We start from the raw sequence: 14,731 nt of genomic DNA, 5'->3' as shown, positions 1-14,731 counted from the left end.
AGTAGGTCTTCTACCATTGCTCCTATAGACTTCATGGTGTCCTCTAGGGAAAGGGAGTATATGTGTTTCTATCACCTTTAATAACAGTGCATGGGTACAAGGTCTGTTGCTCAGAGATCCACATCATCCAAATTATTCTTTAGTTCCCAACCTCAAATACTCAGACACTCATTATAAGAGGGAAAAGTAACTTATCTTTAAATCTTTTGATTTAAAATATTCATCTAACTGGAAGCTGTAATTTTATATTTACTATCTAGTTTACATATATTAGAGATACAAAGATATCTCTGTATACATATATTTCTATTTTTAGCATTACATGTGCGCTGACACACACACACACACAAACACACAAACTTTCCTTTCTCATTTTGCTCTTGCTATTTCAGCCAATTTTTTTTCTTAAACCCCTATCAAATAAACCTTTTATGATCTTTCAGGGAAAACTTAAGATTTACTCAAATTGATTCATTTAAGGCATAATATTTTATTTGCTTCTGATCCACTCACCTTCATTTTGGTCAACAGTAAATATAAAATACTAAGAGACACATGAGACTCCTGGGTCATGTATAAGGGTGTTAGAACGTATCTTGAGTCTCAGAGAGACAAGTATACTGCTAAAGAAAGGAGAACTACTTAATAACAATTTACCCATGATATTTTATTTTGCTTTAAATATTTATTATAATATGACCAGGTAAATGAACAACTTCAAAGTGTCCATTGTGTAGTATTTTCAAAAGGAATATACTATTTAAATTGAGGCATGGAGCACTGCCACAAACAGTATGTTATATAATTCAACATATGTTGTGCTATATAAATCAATGCTATATAAATGAAAACATGCTGTTTGCCTCACTGCTTCTCTTCTTTCATTGAAACTTCCATATACATTTTGTTCATGTGAGTGAATATTCATTTAACTCTGTACTTGGTGTCATCTTATTTATTCTATTATTGGCCAACATTTGAATATATCAAAAACTTTAACTCTTATGAATGGCATAATGTTATATACATTTTCGTGCACAAAATAGTTACTTGCACATATTAAGAAATAAAACTGCTTACCTAAACGCTATACTCTGTTTTGATGAGTTTTGTCCATATCACATCAATTCATATGGAAGGAATGTTTGAAAACACAGACCACTTATTTATATCCCAAGTACACTTGCTCATAGCAGGTTCTTATTTGTACTTAGTTCTGCTTTTAATAAAAATTATTATAACAGTATGTGGTAGAGTATTCACATAAGCTTTTATTTCTCTGAGGACCAAGCATGTTAAATACCATATCATTCACTGTATATGTATACTTGCATCTCTTTGTGCGTGTGTGTGCATGTGTGTTTGCACATATAGTCATAATTACTATCTAATAACATGAGAATCCATGTTTGATAAATATTTTCTGTGTGGGTAGTGATTATAAATATGGACTGGCCCCTGTACAGAGTTCAGACAATCTTCAAGAGTAGGTTCTTGTCTTCTAAGGTCAGATGGGCTTTATTCTTGTTGTTTCTGTTATCCAGTTGACTCCATCCAGCCTTTCTTGCCAGAGAATCCTCCTTTTTACATTCCCCATAACATGATAAAAAACTCTAGGAGTAAGGATGAACAGAAAGACTTTTTTTTTTCATGACTCTCACTAATACAACTCAGATCATCAGACTTGTACAAGAAGTACTTTTCAGATTTAAAAACTAGATGCATCTATGAAAGAGAGAGATCAGAGAGATCTCACATAAAAAGAAGAAACTTCTGGTTTCTTATTCACTATCTGACCTGAGGAAAATGTCTTTTGGAGATGTTCTTTTACAAACAGTACTTGGACTCTGTAAACAAAAATTACTATTATTTTTGATATAATTACTATCTCAGAGGCTTACTGCTAAATGTGCTCATCCTTCCTAGTTCCTTTTGAACACTGCCTGGTTGCTTTAATTCAGGTGTTCTGGTTTAAACTTGTCTCCAAGCTGACTGATTCAAACTGGTTTTTCTGAGCTTCCCACTGTGTTGCTCTGCTTGGGAAAACTACCATGCTTCCTACCATGATGATGATAGACTGAATCTCTGAAATTTTAAGCCAGAGCCAATTAAATACTTTTTAAGAATATAATTAAGAATAACCTTGGAGAGACTATATGAAATTTCTATGTAATTGGTTGGAACTTGAGAACATCATCCTGAGTGAGGTCACAAAAGAACAGACATAATATGTAGTCACAGATAATTAGATAGTAGCCCCAGAAAGACTTGAATAACTAAGAAACAACTCACAGACTTTATGAAGCTCAAAAAAGAAAGAAAGTCAGATTGTAGATGTCTTAGTCGTTCTTAGAAAAAATTTTGTATATTCATCATATATTGTTATGCAACAAATTTTGTGAGCTATAATTGTATTTTATAAAATAAATAAATTAATTAAAAATAAAACTAAACAAAATATAATTTAAAAATTACCTTGGTTGTGATGTCTTTTTACAGCATTAAAAACCCTAAACTAAGACAATAGTAAACTCATACATGTTTTTTGTATTCACCCATCTAAATTGTATGTTGTATAAATCTTGCACTGGAAGCCCTCGGCTTGTTATATAGTCTTTTGTGTTAATAGTTCACTTTTTCTTTCCCCTATCTAAAAGCCTTGCAGGTACACAGAAGGAAGCTTTAGTCACCTCTTCAAGTATATATCTTTGTTCCTGTATCAAATTTCATAGCTATATATGTCATTTTCTTAAGTTCCTCTCAGTTTAGTTGAAATTGTCCTTTTTTTAAAGTTTGTTATGCATAGCTGTTTCTAAGTTGTAGCATCTATGCACAACAATGGATGTACAACAGAGGCATTTTAAAGTTGAGAAAAGGTACTTGATAAACAATGTAGTATTTTATTTATTGAAAATTGATTTTCTTCTTATCATACAATACACCCTCACCACAGTTTCTCCTTCTCTTACTTCTCTCAGCTTCCCCCTTTATCTCTCCTCTCTCTAGATCCACTCCCCTTATATTTCCCTTAGGAAAGAACAAGAAAAAAACCTTGGCAAAACAAGATACAATAAAATAAGGCAAAAATTGACATTATTGAAGCTGAACAGGACAATCTCATAGGAGGAAATTAGTCACAAGAACAAGAAAAAGAGTCCAAGATATACCTACTGAATTAAATGGGCATTTCATAAAAATATTAAAAGATTAGTTTTCAGTTTATACCATTGATTATATATATAAATATACTCATTTCTATGTTTAAGTATGATATCTGACATTCTGGGACACTTTGATAACAATGTTTTCTTCTCATCTGTACTTTAAATGAAGCCTTGCCTCAGATATTCCTTTCTAGTTTGAAATGAGTACAAGTGCCACAGAGGGACAACTAACCTTAAACAGATACATTTAAATGCTAATACAAACCACATTAGTTTTATTTCTCATAAATATATGATTATTTATGACAATTTATTATAATAAAGTACCAGGTACAATCAACGTAAAGGAAGCAAGGATTCCTTTGTTCAATTTTCCAGGCTTTACCCCTTAGGTGCTTGTCCCTGACAGACAACTTAGGTACACACTGTGAAACTAAGCTACTCACAGAAGTCAGACCAAGAAGAGGAAGGTATATGGGAGTTGGCTCTTATTCTCTTTTGTGATGATTCCTTCTCTCTGTGTTTCCAACAGTGCCAAAGTTGAGACCAAAGATGACTTTCTATAGACCTTTGGGGTGCTTCAGATCAAACTAAAGAACAATTTACAATAATTCTAAAAAGAAAAAAATAGACTTGTAGAAATACTAAGTTTATAAATTCTCAGGAAAAATATAAGAGATAATTGTATTGAATGACTTTACCCAGTGGATTAAACTCTGTTAATTATCAGCTAAGAAGAGACCTAAAGTCTCACAAAACCAGCTTGTCAGCAAGTTGGTTGAAGCTAACACAGAATGCAGGAATGCAGCCCTATGATAAAATTATGAACCATTGCAGAACAAACAACTAGAAATAGGCCAATGGATCCATGAGATTTTCATGAACTAGTTTATATTTTACCAACTTAAATTTACAGTCTGTACCAGTTTGTCTCAAACTTTTCTAAAGTCAGCAGTGAGTGACATTTTCACTGTGGTGACTTCAAATTCCTCCATCAAGCGTGCAGGATATATACAATATTGTCTCACGTATAAAGTAGCCAGTGTATTAAGATTTTCTCTCTTCATTTTAGTCAGTTAAAAAAAAAAGTTTTACTTTCATTTGTTTTACCCTATCTGCTTCAAAGAGCTGTATTTCAGGGTTTAAGTTTTGGATGGTTCTACAGCCCATGCTTCATAGTTTTATGGTGTTAACTTAATTCTTTTGTAAGAGTAATTCTTTATTCCTGACAGTTGTGCCCACTGCTTGAATAACATCTCTTCAATCGTATAATATATAAACCTAGAGTCTAAAATGGCTTACTAGATATATTCTATGTGGATGCCCATAGAAGATTTTAGTTTCATGGCTCTCTAGGTTAAAGTTAGATTGCTCTCTAAAACTGTTCTCTCTTCCTTCATTTTCCTTTAAGTTAATGAAATCACTATTCAGTAAGTCACCCAGGCTAGGAAACCTCATTATGATGCTCAACTCATCCATTTATCTCATCTCTCACAATCAATCAGTCAGCACATCTTGTTAATTCCACCTCCTGCATATCTTTAAGATCTGTCTTCTGATTTTCATTCTCAGTGGTACCTCTGTGGTGTACAGGTTCATTGTCCCTTTATCTGGGGGTAACTGTAGCTTCCTAACAAATGTTTCTGACCACTTTGGCAGACTCAAAAATATTTTTGTCTTCCATGGATCTTTTGCATAACTATTCATGTGTGCTTCTATAATATAAGTCAAATATATTTAAGTTTTACTTTAAAAGCTGCATTTTCAGAATTATAGAAATAATTTATGAGGTCTCACATAGGAGGAATATAAATTAAAAACAGTTATATTTTCTGGGAGAAAAAGGAAAAATTACATCCAACAGGAAAAAAAAGAGGAAATCAATAAGAGATGCTACTTAACTAACTTTCTGTGTTAGATTTTATTCATTTTAAAATCAGGCCTTTAATTTTGGGTTATTAAAGAAAACAAATACCTGTATGCATTGTGCAATTAGGCTTTCCTTAGAAGTAAATTACCATATAGTTACTTTTTCTACACACACACACACACACACACACACACACACACACACACACACACATCTATATAATGTATATTGAAATGTGCATACATATTATTGCTTAAGCCACAATCTAAAGAAAACAATATTTATGACTTCATGAGAATTTATGAATTCATTAAAATGAGACTAAACTATCTAATTAGAAGTATTTTTTTAGAAAGAAAGAACTCTTGGGGTGCATTAAAAAAAGCGAAAATTGTTTGTAATCAGCACTTTCCCCCTTAATGAATAGGGCAATGAGTTGGTATTAAAATGTGCATTTATAAATAGAATTCTGTAAGCATGTGACATTACGCACCTGCCCGATAACTTTAAATTGCAAATGCAAGTTTTTTTTGTCTTTTTCTATTTTTGTATATCTTTATAGAAATTGATCAAATTATTTTTCATATATGATAAAACTTCTATTTCTTTTAGTTATTGAAAATGCCAAGCACTTTGCTAAACAGCAACAGACAAACAAGTTTGGTAATTATATTTTTTATCAAATAAAAGATTAATGACACATTGTAACTTAATAAATTTTCATTCTACTGTATATATAGCAGAATAATATAATTTTTAAAAACATAACATATGTGAAGCTGTTTGCTCTACTAACATTTTCATCCCAAAAATTTTAAAAATAATTCTAGGTTTCAGATTTATACATCTTGAGTGGGTTCAAATGCAAACTCAAGAAACATGACTTCTACAAGAACACTGAACACTCATTTAAACCAGTAATGTCAGTTTGGCCTAATTTTCCTCCACATCTCATTGTCTGTGTTTGTAAAATTGAGGAATTAAAATAAAAATATGTGTTTGAAAATTATTATAACACACTCTTAGTGTCCATCTCTAATTTCCTGAGTTCACCATAAGTGGAAGATCTGTTCAGCTTCTCATTTATAACCTTGGGACTAATTAAATTCATAAAACTATTCTCATATAAGTATTTTTTTTATATTACAGAGCAACAAAGACTAGAACAGATTATTTGATGATTTATTAGTTTGGAGACTGACATGCAACTTATAAATGATCCTGTTCCTCAGCATAGTGATTAAAATATAACCTGATATTGATGCTGCATGGTACTATAAGCAATGTACCCTACACTTTGGGAGAATAGACAAGTAAAGAGTGCATCTAAGCTTCTTTCATTTAATGTTGTAATAGATGCTACTTAGCGATCTAGAGGACTTTGGAAGTGTAATGAGAAAACACCCATTTCTCCCTTCTTTTTTCAGAATATAGCATTCATAAAAAATATTGGGTTTATAAAAAGATTGTAGTAGTGTGAGTGCTTTAAAAATTCTTAGTACCCTTTCAGCTCCTTCAGTCATTTCTTTAGCACCTTCATTGGTGTCCATGTTTCAGTCCAATAGTTAGCTGCAAGTATGATCAGATGTATCTGTAGGACTCTAGAGAGACCCTGAGGAGACTTCCATATCTGGTTTCTGCCATTAAGTACTTCATGGCATCAGCAATATTGATTGGGTTTGGTGGCTGCATATGGGGTGGATCCCAAGGTGAGGAGGCATCTGAATGATCTTTTCTTCGATTCCTGCTCCTCTATTTGACATTGTATTTCCTCCCAAAAGTGTTTTGTTTTTTTTTTTCTCCCTTCTAAGAAGGACTGAGGCAAAATCCTTCTTTTTGAGCTTTATAATGTCTGTGAATTGTTTCTTGGGTATTCAGAGCTAGTGTTTCTTATCGGTGAATGCATACCACCTGTGTTCTTTTGTGACTGGGTTACCTCACTTAGGAAAATATTCTCTAGTTCCATCCATTTGCTTAGGAATTTCATAAAGTCATTCTTTCTAATAACTGAGTAGTACTTCATTGTGTAAATATACTACAATTTCTGTATCCATTACTTTGTTGAAGGATATCTGGATACTTTCCATCTTCTGGCTTTTATAAATGAGGCTGCTATGAACATGGTGGAGCATGTGTCCTTGTTATATGTTGGAGCATATTTTGGGTGTATGTCCAGGAGTGGAATAGCTGGGTATTCAAGTAGCACTATGTCGTGTTTTCTGAGGAATTATCAGACTGATTTCCAGAGTGATTATACCAGTTTACAACCTCACCACTAGTGGAGGAGTGGTCCTCATTCTCCACATCCTGGCCAGCCTCTGCTGTCATCGGACTGGTGTTAGGTGGAATCTCAGAGTTCTTTTTATTTGCATGTCTCTATTGACTAGGGATGTTGAGGATTTATTTTATAGGATAGTTTGATTCTCCAGAGTCAAATTTCTTGAGCTCTTTGTATATATTAGGTATTATCCCTCTATCTGATGTAGGATTGATAAATACCCTTTCCCTATTTGTTGGCTGCTGATTTGTACCAAGCTGAGTATGTAGCAGAATATAGCAGTGTTTGGCATTAATGTGAGAAGAGACCTTTGGTTCAGTGAGGGCACATTTTTCCAACGTAGGAGAATGCCAAGGCCCTGAGATGGAGGCCATGATTCAGAGTGAATGCACCTTTTAGAAACAAGTGTGTGGGGTAGGGAGATAGGAGCAGTATAGAGGAAGGAGATAACATTTCAAATGTAAATACAGAGAATATCTAATAAAAACATTCTTAAAACTTAAAGAAGGAAGTATTTGTTTTTGGAAGGAAATGTATTTCCCCTTTTAAAACAACCTGTAACTTTAACAGTATAATTTTATTCACTTTTCAACTTAATGTTGTTCATAAAGAAAGTTGTGTTCAATAGTATGAATTCAGGAAGAGTTGATCTGTGTTGGGAGCCTAATAACATGGTTCCTTCTAACTTGACTCACAGTAATCAGATAATATTAATGTTTTTAAGGTAGGTAAACACAAGCAATGTAAAATGACTAAGCAGATCTCAACATAGTTCCAGAAGGAATGACATATAAAGTCCATGTATATATGCAGATATTTATGAAGCTTCTATAGTATTAGGTATCTATATTAGTTTTGAAGAATTTTAGGTAACCAACATTGGCTGCCCTTTCATTTTAAGGATTTTTACAACTTAGGCTCCTAACTGAATGGCAGAAGTTAGCTCTAAGATTTTATAATTGTAAGTAACCACAATCACGTTGCCTTTGTTAATGAAGATGCTAATAGAACCCCATGGTAAAAATATGTGCTCTGAATTCCAGATTTCTATTAGAAACAGAGCGATAGACTATCTCAGATTGGAAAAGGAAAAAATTTTGCTTATCTGATATTATTTCATTATATTAAATACCCATGTAAGCCCAAGGGAACATATACTAACTCTGTAAGTACATATCTATATAATATAAAATAATCCATATATATAATAAAAATATATAAATATTATATTAAATAGAAACAATACAAATTAAATAAAATCAGGCAGATTTAAAATAAGATCAAGATATCTTATAATAAAAGCATATTAAAATAATCATAATTTATTCATGTTATATAGATCCTCTGGTTATCTGAAAATATTGAATTTTTTTTAAGTTTCTTCTACTTAAATAGTTGTTTGTGAGAAATTTTATATAATATTACCCATTTACATTGAAATAAAACAATGCGCATTTTTGAAAGAAAGACAGAATATTTTGATGTACTTAAGAATCCATTTGGAGATTTTGCATGGTGACTTTTAAATATAACTATGAATGTGCATATGTTAGAAATAAACTTTTAATAAATATTGATTTAGAATATATATTACATTATATTGGGTAAATCTTTTTATATTTAGAGACAATTATGAATATAACAATTATCTCCTTTCTATATTATATTGTATCCCAGAGTTTTAAGGCTGTATTTTTCCTTTACATATACAGTCATCAAGTGCATTTAAAAATTAAAGAAAGTCAATAACCAACAAAATCGAAAACTACCAAAGAATAATATTTCAATGTCAACCTTTATATTAAGGATACTAATCAAAACTCGTTCTTATATAGTCTGGTTTGTATTCTTAAAGAATTTTAAGACTGTTTTAATTTTCTATAATATAATATAATATAATAAATATAATATAATATAATAATATAATATAATATAATATAATATCATAGATAATTAATAGCAGTCCAATTTTACCATGGGAAAGCTATAGGAGTTGTTTTCCATTCACTTTAACAGACTTAAATACAAACAAATAACTGTTAACACCTGAGGTTTATCTCCTTCAATGATGAATGTTATGTAAAGCTTTTCTTCACTGATTAAGGTAGACAAGTCTTTTTGATATCAGATAGAAGAATATGGAAAAATTTTGGATTTATCAAGAGTGTTGCACAGTCACATAAATATGTTTAAAAATATGTATGGTAAAGGTAGTCTGGTTCATACTCCTTTTTTAATTTGATTTCCACATAGATGTAAAGACAAATATATTTTGTTCAGAGAAAAAAAATACATTTTCTTCTAGTCAAAGTTGCTCATGTCTATAATCACAAAACTTGGGAGGTTGAAACAGGAGGATTGCTATGACTTTAGTGACACTGGAGCTACTTAAGGAGTTCCAGAGAGCCTGAGGCCACATACATAGTTCTGCTTTCAAATAAAAGCACTATCTAAGAAACTAATTGTAAATAATTATTTTCCAAAGACTTCATAATGTCATAATTTGGAGTACCCAAAATAAAAATTTTATCACATCAAAACATATAAAAAACAAACAATTAAAAGCAACTATCTAATCATACTTAACAAAAGATTAAACAGAAGAAGGATGTTTGCATTTGTGCTATAATAAACTAATAAAGCAATCATTGCTGTATCAATACTCAATTTTAAATATAAAGTATAAAAATGTACTAATCTACTAAGAAAAGGTTTGAAAACCATCACACATGTAATATATATTTCAACAAAGTAATACAATGCAATATTTGTTGCTTGATGTTGGCATAGCTGAAACCTAACAAATATGAAAAGAAAGAAAGCATAGCATATCTAGAATTAAACTGAATGGAGTTGAGCCGGAGGAAGTAAGGTAGAAACATTGGAACATGGACTGCCAGGCAAGACTAATGTATTCATTTCTAGTTTCTTTATTGTTGCCCTATCAGAATACCCTGAAAAACAGCAACTTAGAAGAGAAATGAATTTATTTTGCCTTATAGTTTTGAAATGGAAATAGTCTATCAAAATATAGGAGGTCCATGAAGTCAGCTCATTACAGTTTATTTCCATAGGGGAAGAGGAGAAGAGAAGAGAATGAAAGGGAAGGGAAGGGAAGAGAAGGGACTAGATGAGATGAGACAGGAAGAGAAGAAAAGAGACGAGAAAAGAGAAGAGAAGAGAAGAGAAGAGACAAGAAGACAGAAAGGTGCTGGTGGGACTGTAAAATGGTTCAACCACTCTGGAAATCAGTCTGGTTGTTCCTCAGAAATTTGAAAATAGGACCCAACTATAGCACTCTTGGGCATATACCCAAAAGAATCCCTATCATCTAACAAAGACACATTCATAACCATGTTCATAGCAACCTGTCGCGTGCCCCACTTCCCACCGGTAGGAATGGCATGCAACAACAGGATTCTTCTGCGAACAATCTTTATTGTACAATACTCTGAGCAGGGGACCCACGTGGAAGAAAAATGCACTGCTTATATATGCCCAGGAGACTTGTGTCACTACCTGATTGGTGCGCCATTCAGTAACTCATTAGCATGCCCCAAGAGCAGGCTGTGACGTCTGTGGCACATGCTTGCTATGTCTCTTGGGCTCTGTTTGCTGAGTCATTGGTGTGAAGCCGGCACCATGTTTGGGTGCGGCACAAATGGCTGTCTACAGCAACCTTATTTATAATAGCCAGAAGCTGGAAAAATCCAGATGTCCTTCAACAGGGGAATGGATACAGAAATTATGGTACATATACACAAGGGATTACTCAGCTATCAAAAACAATGACTTCATGAAATTCCTACACATATGGATGGAACTTGAAGCTATCATTCGATTGAGGTAACCTAGTCACAAAAGAACACTCATGGTATGCACCCACTGATAAGTGGATACTAGCCCAAAAAGCTTGGAATACACAGGAAACTCTCCATAGAACTTATGAAGCTCAAAGAGAAGGAAGTCCAGAAAGTGGATACTTCAGTCTTTTCTAAAAGGAAGAACAAAGCGTTCATGGGAGGAAATACAAGGTCAAATAGAGGAGCAGGGATTGGAGAAAAGATCATCTGGAGACTGCCTCACCTGGGGATACATCCCATATGCGCCCAATAAATCCAAGCACTATTGCTGATGGTGAGTATTGCTTATGGGCAAAAACCTGATCTGGGTGCCTCTTCAGAGGCACTGCCAGAGCCACACTGATGCAGAGGATACTTGCAGCTAACCATTAGACTGAATATAAGAACCGGAACGAAGGAGCTAAAGAAAGGACTGAAGGAGCTGAAAGGATCTGTAACCCCCTGGGAAGAAAAAAATTATCAACTATCAAACCCAACACAGGTCCTAGGGACTAAAATACCAACCAATGAGTTTGCGTGGAAAGACCTATGGCCAAAGGTACACATGCAGCAGAGGATAGCATTTTCTGACATCAGTGGAAGGAGAGGCTTTTGTTCCAGTGAAGGCTTGTTTTCCCAATGTAGCAGAATGCCAAGGTACTGAGATGAGAGAGGGAGCACATTCATAGAGACAATTGGAGGGGGAGCAGAAATGGGATTGTGGGAAAGGGAAAATATCAGAAATGTAAATGCAGAGATTTCAAATAAAAAATGATTTGGAAGAAAAAATAAAAAGGAAAAAGAAAGAAGAAAAGCCAGAAAGGTAGAGCAGAGGGAAATACAGGACAGGATATAGGTAGAGGGAGGGAGAGATAGAAACAAAAGAAGGTGGAGTGAGAGACAAAGAGAGGAAGAAGGAAATAAAGAAGGAGAAGTGAGATCCCACTACTGGTCATAGCTTACCCCCAGCAGCTTGATTCCTCCAGCCAGACCCTACCTTCCTAAGTTATGTAGTTTTCTCAAATCACAATATTGATTGGGAACCAAGAGGCAAAATACATGGCCTATGGGGAACATTTCTTATTTTAACTCCAGCCAGCAATAGCAATAGCAATATAGATGACAGAGTTATTTCTATTTGTTTATAAAAAGGGGAACAAATATAATGCCAGTTTATTTCCTTTAAGAAAGTTCAAGAACCGATACCTTGTCTCCAGTCCTACTTCCATAACATTTCCAGTGCTGTATCTCAGAATCTCAAAACTTCTTACCTATAAACCAGGACTTAAAAACAACTAACATGGAATAACATCATTGAAATGAAGGCAGCAGTCATAGCAAGGTCTTGAGAATTGTGGACAAAGCCTTACAAAAATCAGTATATAATCACAATCATCATAATGAGTTGTCAAAGGTAAAGACTGATTTTACATACTTCCCAACCTGCAAAATGACCATTGGCATATAGGAAGAGAGACACATATGTATGTGAGAAGGTGACCAGTAGCTTATTATGAGCAAAACCACATACACCCGGGTGGATATTCAAGATGATAAGGAGACAAAGAACACATGGAACTCTATCTAGAATTGCATGTAGCAAAGCATGTCTGCTTAGCTCAAATTACGCAAGTAACTTTTTAAAATCTCCACACTATGAAAATATTCAAAAAGCTCATTGTATGTTGCATACAACCTAAATTCTTTGTACAAGGGAATTTAAGTTACCAAATTATCTCTTTGTTCCAAACCACCTATTAGAGCCTGAATAGTCAGTGTAGACCAGAGTTATAGAGTTGCAAATCTCTTCTTGATCATCATTTCTATGCCCGTCTTTATGTTCCTTGTCTTGCAACTAAAGGGTGTGATCCATGGCCTATGCAGAGAATATTATAACTAAGGATGTTCTTTCACTTGACACACTATAGAAATCACCTTGCGAAGGGAATCTTAATGACAAATTTTCCAGATTAGCTTGGCCTATAGATATGTTTGTAAGAGATTTTCTCAAATGAATCGATTCAGGTGGGAAAATCCTCCCTAAATGTAGCAGGGTTAGGGTATTGTTTCATGGGTATTGAGTGAACGAAATTAGACAGATGAACAATGGCATGCATATGACCATTGCTCTTCTCTGACCACAAAGGTAATGAGACCAATTCTTTCAAGCTTTTGCTACTGTGACTTCTGTGCTATGATTGATTGTACCTGGAAAGGTTAGACAAATAAACTTGTTCTCCATTAAAAAAATAACAATAAATAAAAAGAAACGAGATATTTTCACTTGCCTGGTAGAGAAATCCTTAATCCAAATAATGTCCAATCACTATATGTGATTTGCCTTTTGCTATGTCTTTGAATTGCCAGCCTCATAGTACTGGCAGAGTAAGAATTTCTGAGAATGTTTTGACAGGCAAAGATGAGATTATTCAAGACTTTCAGTTAGAGAGCAGGAACTAAACTCCCTGGCTGGAAATAGACTGACCAAATGCCCATCTCCTGCATGAAGTTGGTCTTAGATATTGAGAGAGGAGTACTAAGTAGCCAGATAGTGATTAGTAGGTTTCAAGGCTACTGACAGTGAACCCCACCTCCGTTTCCCTGGCAACACTAGACCGTGAAACAATATCAACATCTGCATCTCTTTAGGCTTTGAAATGGAATATTAAAACACAGAGGTATTCTGTTTTTGTTGAAGCTCATTAAAAAGAAATGAGCTTCCTGCTGTCCAAAAAGAGAAGAAAAAAAGGAGTCTGAGTTTTTCCTATGACCCTGGGTAGAAAATTTGACATTTTAATGTGTTGCAAATAGAGAATCTAGCATGACCTATTAATCACATGATCAGGAGAAAACTCCATAGAAAACTTTATTTACCTAAGGACATGCTAATGGATTATCCCCTAAATAAATTCATGTATATATCTCTCCTAGGAAACATTCTGACCTCTCATTTTAAATGCGGCTCTTTGCAGATCTTCATTTCGAATTCTGCCTGCTTTGCTGTGTTCTAACTCAAAAAGCACCACTTTTTACTTTTTTTCTCTTTATACTTTATACTCTTTCTCTTAACATACTGGCCAAAAGCTTAACTGTGTTCTCCCTGACACTTTGGGCTTTATCACTGCTCATTTGAAGAATGTCTCCACAAATATTTCCCAATATCCATGCCCAAAAGGCATGTTTTACACTTCTTGTATTCTGTCTCCACTGGGAAGTGCTTAGATTTGTGACTTTCTTGATTTCTTGTTTTTCTCTCAAACTCTAATGAAATTGTCATCACACTCCCTTCTGAGTCTATTTCTAATTTCCTATACTAACAAAAGATACGAATCTACAAAAGAACATATTGATTCCCCTGGTAACATTAGAGGTTATACTAATTCACATTTCTAACAACAGTATGTGAATATTTCCAGATCTATTTAGCCTTACCACATTATGCTATATTAACAGAAATGGAGTGCTTATATAATAGAATACTATCTACTCATAAAAATGTATTCATTTGTGTATTATGAAGTTGTTTTCTTTGATGGAAAACATTAAAACTAGGAAGAAAGTTTCTTAAGACCCAGGC

This window comes from Micromys minutus (genome assembly GCF_963924665.1).
Source record: "Micromys minutus genome assembly, chromosome: 7".
NCBI classification, from domain to species: domain Eukaryota; kingdom Metazoa; phylum Chordata; class Mammalia; order Rodentia; family Muridae; genus Micromys; species Micromys minutus.
The sequence above is the reverse complement of the archived record's forward strand: the minus strand, read 5'-3'. Positions refer to the sequence as shown.